The sequence below is a fragment of the Dipodomys ordii genome, unplaced genomic scaffold (assembly GCF_000151885.1).
Source record: "Dipodomys ordii isolate 6190 unplaced genomic scaffold, Dord_2.0 Scaffold36, whole genome shotgun sequence".
Lineage (NCBI taxonomy): Eukaryota > Metazoa > Chordata > Mammalia > Rodentia > Heteromyidae > Dipodomys > Dipodomys ordii.
This window is the reverse complement of record NW_012267252.1, coordinates 11,659,101-11,667,640: the sequence shown is the minus strand read 5'-3', so window position 1 is coordinate 11,667,640 and position 8,540 is coordinate 11,659,101.

Here is an 8,540-nt window from a genome sequence, read left to right as displayed (position 1 = left end):
ACTGGTGTGTGTGCAAAGGCCCTGGGTTTGAATTCTTTCTACCACAGTCTTTCAATATAAATCCCATGTGCCTTGCTCAACCCTCACTCCACTAATGCAATTATCCTAGGTGATAATTACAACCCACCATGCCTTAAGGACTTTGATCTCACATTAGGCAATTATTCTTCATCACATTTACTCTTCAAAATTGTACCCACAGCTGGGCATGGTAGTGCATATATGTAAGCCCAGCACTTGGGAGGGTACAGCAAGAGGGTCGTGAGTTGGGCTACATAGCTCTCTTGCTCTCAAAAAATAAAATAAAATACAACAAAATAGGGAGGACCATATGAAAAGCATCTGATATAGAGCCTGTCCACCAGTAGATGCTCAATAAACTGTCATCTCTTGCCTCTATTGTTCGATAAGCAAATGGGTCATTCTGGGCTAGTTGGAGGGTGTATTCTGAAGTAAGAGGCAAAACTACATATTTGAAATAATTTCCAGCTTGGCAGGTCTAGAAGACTGTCCCATTCACACACATGCTACTTTTGGGACATTTCTTTTAGGTACTAGGCAGAGAGTACCCCTGGGGTCTGGCATCTCCTGTCATGTTTGCTTATTCTAAGGCATCTTCCAACCATAGCAAGAGATCCAAGGCATTTCTCTCTGGGACCCTTGTTAGATGCAGAAGTCCAGACAGAGGAAGGCACAGAAGCTTAGAGTCTGCTTTCAGGCACCATTTGGTGGCTTCTTGATATCTGTAAGCTTTATGAGTACATGTGGTATGGGGAACAAAGGAAAGGCTCTAACTTGCTACTTCAAAATAAGCCAGGATTTAAAATTAAGCCAGGCTCCAGTGGCTTGCACCCTCAATCCAACCTACTCAGGAGGCTGAGATCTGAGAATCAAAGTTCAAAGCCCACCTGGGCAGAAAAGTCTAACAAGACACTTTATCTCCAATTAACTCCAAAAAGCTAGAAGTGGAGCTGTGGCCCAAGTGGGAGAGTTAAGCCAGGCACTAGTGACTCAAGTCTGTAATTTTAGCTACTCAGAAGGCTGAGATCTGAGGATCAAAGCCAGCCTGAGCAGGAAAGCAAGCCTGGGCAGGAAAATCTGAAATTCTTATCTCTAACCACCGAAGAGTTGAAGTGGAGCTGTGGTTCAAGTGGCAGAACGCCAGACTTGTGCAAAACATTTAAACTAATGTCCCACTATTAGCACAAAAAACAAAAAACAAAATTAGGCTACTGGGCGAGGGGTGTAGCTCAGTGGTTGAGCATGTGGTTAACATGTGCAACATCCTGAGTTCCATCTTCAGTACAAGAAAACAAAACTGGAGAAGTAATTAAAGAAATTAAATTAGATTACCATGATTGATCACCGTGGATAAGATGGGTAAAGGCTGGACTGGCTATAACCTCCCAGACTTCCCTGTGGGACATTTGAACATGGGCCATCAATCGAGTATTTTACCTGGCCTACACAGTTAGTTTTGAGTGGCAGGTGGAGCTTTTTAGATGAAACCTGCCTTCAGCCACAGCAACTGCACAGGGAGTCCTGGTAATGCCATATGCTGAATTTAGAAGAAAATGCCTAAAGGAAGCCCCACCCATGGGCTGACTTGAGACCAATGAGGAGATATGGTGCCATGCCATATGACCAATCAGGTAGCAGCAATTAAATCTATGTCCAATTAAATCTATTTGAACTAAATCTAATCTTTCCTCTAGGACTGGTGGGGGTGGGGAAGGGGAGGGTCACTGGGGGTAAAGAAAGTCTGTGCTGAGGACTCCCTGGCTCTGAGAATTGGCAAAGTGCAGCTTCAGGTTTGCACAGCTCTTTATTCTGTCACATATTCACCCTTTACCAGTTCTTATTGGTAAATTAGATCCTATGCTGGGTTACTTGTGAAATTCCACATGATTCCTGCTTTCCTGGGGCTTGCAGAAGAGAGATGATGGACATTAAAATAGCCACAGATATATGAATCTGTGTGTGTGTGTGTGTGTGTGTGTGTCTGTGTCTGTGTCTGTGTGTCTGTGTGTCTGTGTTTCTTTTTGCTTTCCTGTCCTGGGGCTTGAACTCAGAGCCTGGACACTATCCCCGAGCTTTTTTTTTTTTTTTTTCTTTTTGTCAGTTTGGGGCGGGCCTGAACTCAGCCTGGGCACTGTCATCAGCTCTTCAGCTCAAGGCTAGGACTCTACCACTTGAGCCACAGCACCACTTCTGGCTTTTTCTGTTTATGTGGTACTGAGGAATTGAACCCAGGGCCTCATGCATGCAAGGCAAGCGCTCTACTACTGAACCACTTTCCCAGCCCCTCCCTGAGCTTCTAAAGTTAGCACTCTACCAGGAGAGCCACAGTGGCACTTCCAGACTTTTCTGTTTATGTAGTACTGAGGAATTGAACCCAGGATTTCATGCATGCTAGGCAAGCATTCTTCCACTAAGCCACATTCCCAGCCCACGAATCATTTTTAACTTTGACAAAATATGGGGGGGGGAGAGGAAACGTGGGAATTATTAAGATCCAACAGAGACATCTGACCTAATCTGGGAATCAGGGAGTTGAAGATTGAACTGGCAAGTGAAGGACCATAGGAGTTGGTCAATTAATTTAGAGGGAAAAAGTGTTTCAAAGGGACCAGCATGTGTAAAAGTCCTGAGGTAGGAGGGAATAAGGGATTGTCAGAAAATCAGTGAGGTTGAATGGAGTATAACAGGTCATTAAATGCCTCTTGTATCCATCTATAAATTTTTTTCCCCTTAGAGGCTCTCTTCATTGCAAAATGAATAGCAGCACCTATTATATAACCCAGGTATCCAGACTGATATACATGCAATTAGTAAAGTAGCTAGGTACCAGAGGCTCACACCTATACTCCTACCTACTCAGAAGACTGAGATTCAGCGGATCATGATTCAAAACTAGTTTGGACAGAAAAGTTTAAGAGACTCCATTTCCAAAGTAACCAGCAAAAAGCTGGAACAGAAGCATAGTTCAAGTATCTACTGAACAAGCAAAGTAAGTATGAGGCCCTGAGTTTAAACTCTGATACTAGCAGAAAGAAAAAAGAAAAGAAAGGAAGGAAGAAGGAGCAAGCTGGGTGCTGATGGCTCACACCTATAATCCTAGCAACTCAGGAGGCTGAGCTCTGAGAATCTTGGTTCAAAGCTAGTTCCGGCAGGAAAGTCCATGAGACTCTTATCTCCAATTAACCACCAGAAAAACTAACAAACTTGAAGTGGAGCTGTGGCTCAAAGTGGTAGTGTGTTAGCTTTGAGCAAAAGAGCTCAGGGACTATGCCCAGGCTGCGTTCAAGCCCTATAACCAACAACAACAACAAAAAAAAAAAAAAAAAGGAAGAAAGAAAGAAAGAGAATGAAAGTTAATTTCAAATATCTTCATTCTCACTCTTCATCCCGTGTAAACTTCGGTCAGTTACCTAGTGTCTTTGAGGTTGTTTTGCATACCTACAAATGGAGATAGTAAAGCATCTATCTGGGGCTCTCATGAGAATTTGAGATGATGCTTGTACCTACCTTGCTGGCTTGTGGCATATAATAAATGATAAACACACGTTCAATAGTAGCCACATGCTAAGATCAAAGGGGCTAGTTCTCGGTAAGAACACCCTTCGTTGTGCATCCCAATGAGGGTTGGAAATGAGGGCAAGACTAATGCAAAATTTATAAAACGTTCAGGAACCAATAAGAGAAACCAAGAGCTGAGCCAATGAGGGGCTGGTGGTGTTGGCATAGCCGATGCAGTCATACCTGTAGGCTGGCCTAGGAAGTGACCATGGAGCTGGAGGCTGGGAGAGGAGTGGTCTGGGGACAGGTCCAGACACAGAGGCCATCATGAATCCACGAGGATCGGGCCATGGGTGCATTCCTCCCTGAATCCCAGGTTCCAGCACCTGCTCAGGGGCTAATGGGTGGGAAGATGGTGGTTATTTGCACACAGGAATCACATCCATCACATGTAGCCAATGAAAGTCAGAAGGGGCTGTGTTGCAGCACTCAGCAAGCTGTCCATCCATGCCAGGGCACCCCACAGACGGCAGGGGCAGTGGAGCACAAGGCAAATGTAGAGGGTGGTGCTGGAGGCTCTGAGGAAGGAGTCAGGGGTCTCGGCCATGGAACAGGGCACTGGACAGAATCTGCTGCAGAAAGAAATGCAGAACTTAGCCCATCTATGATGCCAAAGGGACCCAGACCCACAGCAAATCACTGAATACAATGGAAAGCAAAAACACACAGGTTTCCAAGTATTTCTACTTCTCCATTCCATAAAGATTGTCTGGTTTATTTTATCTTCAAATAGGGTTTAAAGGGTGTGCTGTTGTGTTTTCTTTTAAGTCCCTAAGGAAATAGAAGTAAAATCATCAACATCGTCATCATCATCATCATCATTTTTAAAAAAGAGAGGAGGAAGGGAAAGCAAAAGAAGAATGTCATTCAGTCAGGTGCCAGTGGCTCACGCCTGTAATCCTAGCTACTCAGGAGGCTGAGTTCTGAGGTTCAAAGCCAGCCTGGGCAGGAAAGTCCATGAGACTCTTATCTCCAATAAATCACTAGAAAACCAGAAGTGGCTCTGTGGCTCAAGCAGTAGAGTGCTCACCTTGAGCTGAAGAGCGCAGGGACAGTGCCCAAGCCCAGAGTTCAAGCTCCATGAAAAAGAAGAGGTAGTGAGAATAGCAAAGACTATTAGAGGAGGTAAAGTTAATGAACTATTACACCCTCCTTCCCTTGTACAATTAACCCATGCTAATAAATATCTTTAAAAAGATATAATGGGGGACATTCATGAAACCAAAGTATAGTTGTTACTAAAATTACATACTATTTGCTAGGCATAGTGATATCTGTAATCTCAGCCCTCCTTAGGAGGCTGAAGCAGGAGGCTTATGAATTCAAGGACAGCCATACATGCATAATTAACCCTATCAAAAAAATGAAAACAGCAACAAAAACACATACTATAAACTCATAAAACTGCCAGGGGTGGATGAAGGTGTTAGTTCTGAGTTGCCTAGTGGCCTGAGCAAAGAGGTAAACAAGATGGTTATGAGGGGCTGGAAAGGTGGCTCAGCGGTAGAGTGCTTGCCTTGCATGCATGAGGCCCTGGGTTCGATTCCTCAGCACCACATAAACAGTAAAAAAAAAAGGCGGGAAGTAGCACTGTGGGTAGCATGCTAGCCTTGAGCTGAAGAGCTCAGGGACAATAGCCAGGCCTAGAGTTCAAGCCCCACAACTGACAAAAAAAAAAAAAAAGAATGGTTATGAATCTCACAGTATTCAGAAGGCAAATCCATAGTAACTGAGAGGTAGGGCTATTCAGGGTGTTAAAAGTTGGGGAGAAGAACCAGGTGCCAGTGGCTCAGGCCTGTAATCCTAGCTACTCAGGAGGCTAAGATCTGAAAGCCAACCCCGGGTAGGAAAGTCCACGAGATTCTTATCTCCAATAAACCACCAGAAAACATGAAGTGGTGCTGTGGCTGAACTGGTAGAGTGCTTGAGCTGAAGAGCTGAGGGGCAGCACCCAGGCCCAGAGTGCAAGCCCCACAACTGACAAAAAGGAAAAGAAAAGAAAGTTGGAGAGACATTTTCCCCAGGAGTCTCAGACAAGGGAGACCCCATGGGTACATAGAGGCACCAGCATGTGGGATACTGGGTTGAAGGGGTTCATTGTCTCCTGTCCCCATCAGGCCCAACTCAGAGGATGGAACTGAGAGGGCTGATGCACAGATATAGCTAGAAAAATGGCATAGGGGAGAACTGACAGCTCTATTCTCTACCGGTCAGGATGCCGGAAACCAGCAGAAGGGTCTCTTCAAACTGGGTGAAGGAACTGAATACCACCAGCTTGAATTCCCACTTGGCACTGGAAGCCAATGTCAAGTTGATCCTGGCAAAACACGGAGGTGCAAGGAATGACTGAAGAGACTATTAAGTGGAGAGCTCCAGAGCCTTCCCTAGCTGTGAGGCTTCACTTGGCTGACCCCCAGTGACTCACTGCTGTATGAATAATGCTCATGCGCCTGATTCTGAGCACTTACTCACCCTTCAGAGAAAGACTTTAATGCAATAAAGCGGATGTCAGCAAGTGGGACCCAGCTTAGCATATCACCCAGCCTGACCCCTGATCCCTGCTCCAGGCCCCCGGCAAGCCACTCAGCACCCAGATAGCTGTATGTCAAGGCTCGGGATCACACTCCAGGCCCGGTTAGGGGCTCGGGGGTGTGAAAACCAGAGAGATCAGTCATCACCCAGGGGCAGGTAGCCTTTTCCATGCAAGGACTATTTGGATATTTTAGTATCGTTCACAAGCCAAACAGAATTATCAACAAAGGTAGATGGCCAATGAGAAGCATATGGCAGAGCTCCAGTGGCTCATGACTATAATTGTAGCCTCTCAGGAGGCTGAGGTTTGAAACTAGCCTCAGGCAGGAAAATCCACGAGACTCCTCTCCAATTGACCACCAAAAAGCTGGGACTTGTAGCTCAATTGATAGAGTGCTAGCTAAGTTGAGACAGCACCTAGGTCCTGAGTTTAAGCCCTAATACGGCCACAAAAAGGATGAAGAAGAGGAGGAGGAAACTGGGTGCTAGTTGGCTCACATCTGTAATCCTAGTTACTCAGGAGCCTGAGAGCTAAGAATCATGGTTCAAGGCCAGCTTGAGCAGGGAAGTCCATGAGACTCTTATTTTCAATGAACCTACCTCTCCCGCCCGCCTGCCTGCCCTCCCCCCCCCCCAAAGCTAGAAATGGCATTGTGGCTCAAAATGGTAGAGCATATCCTTGAGCAAAACAGCTCAGAGACAGTGACCAGGCTCTGAGTTCAACCTCCAAAACCGATAAAAAATAAAAAGTGAAGGAGGAGGAAAGCACTTGTTTTTACATTGTATACCAAATAAATGATTTTACAAGTCTTATATAGCCCACAGCCAGATGTTCTCCATCTGGATTCAAGACCAGGCTCTAAGTCTGATCCATCAAAGTCTAGAGAGTGACTCCAAAACACTGGAGTGAGGGGCAGGTGAGGGCCAGCTGGGACTTCTCACTGCAGCCCACCATTGTCATCTGTGGGCTTTGCAGGCAAACAGTGGAGGACAATTTGGGGAAAAGCAAAGGGGTGCAGGGAGTGACGTCTTCAGCACAGCCTTTGATATGAGATGTCCAGACAGTAGCTCACCTAAGCTCTGCCACTACCTACTTGCCAACAAGGAACATACTGGAGGTGCTGAAGGCTAGAGGTGCTAGAGTCTCCACGGACTGCAGTTTCCCCAGGGTTAGGAAGCACCATCCAAGGGTGAAGTCCATACCACCTCTTCCTCACCCCATCAATGCAGAGGAAATTGCTCTAGTGAAGCCTACATTGGAGTTAAGCCCACACATCAAGATTTACTAGGTTAACACCTGAGGGAATTTTCTGGAAGAATGCACTGCAAAGGCGAAGGGGGATATAAACTCTTGAGGGGTATCTTTTCACCTACTCCACATTTCCATTCCTTGGCTATCTCCATCTAGCCTTTTTGGAGTCTGCCCCGTGCCAGGCTGGCAGGGGGGCTAGCCACAGACGTGGCACTCGGGTTTGCAGGAATCAAGGGCCTTGTGAATCTGAGAACTTTCAGAATCTCAGGACCATCTCACCTCATTGAACAGATGAGAAGCCCAGACTCAACCTGAACTCTGCCTCGAGTGACGGGAGTAAAGAGCAAGCACGCACAGATAGTCTGGCCATCTTCCAGTGAGCCTGCACCCAGGGACTTGGCTTGCTTGAGAAGTCACCTAGTAGGAAAGCAACGTTCTCTATCCTTGTTATTGAACACTTTAGAGATGGGAGAGGAGGCACAAGGCTTGTAACCCTAGCTACTTGGGAGGTGAAGATCAGAGATCACGGTTTGAGACTTGCCTGGGCAAAAGGTCCTAAGATGACATCTCAAGCAATGGTGGTGGTGCCCACCTGTTACAGGTATGGGAAGCACAAAGGCTGGGCACAGTGGTGCACAACTGTCATACCCACTGATAACAGGAAGCACAATTCAAGGATCACAGCTCAATCTGACTTATGAATAAGGGGAGACTCTACTTTGATGATAACCAATGCAAAAAGGTGCTTAAGCAATAGAGTGCTTGCTCAGTAAGTACAAGGCCCTGAGTTCAATACATGGTGCTTACAAAGGATCTTTTTTCCTTAAAGGAAGAAAATACGAACAGTGATTTGTAACTTGATGCAGGTGGCTGAGAAGGCAGAGATTGTGAACTTAACAACTCAAGGCCAACCTGAGCAAAAAGTTCACAAGACCCCATTACAAAAGTAGCTGGATTGTGGTTGGGCCTGCCTATCATCCCAACTATTTGAGCTAAGTAAATAGGTTTGCAGTCCAGGCGATGCTTGGTATTGAGACACAATCTCAGAAATAACAGGACAAACTGGGCATTGGTAGCTCTTTCCTGTAACCCAAACTACTCAGAAGGCTGAGATCTGAGAGAATCACAGTTCAAAGCCAACCTAAAAGTCCATGAAATTCTTTATCTCCAACTAACC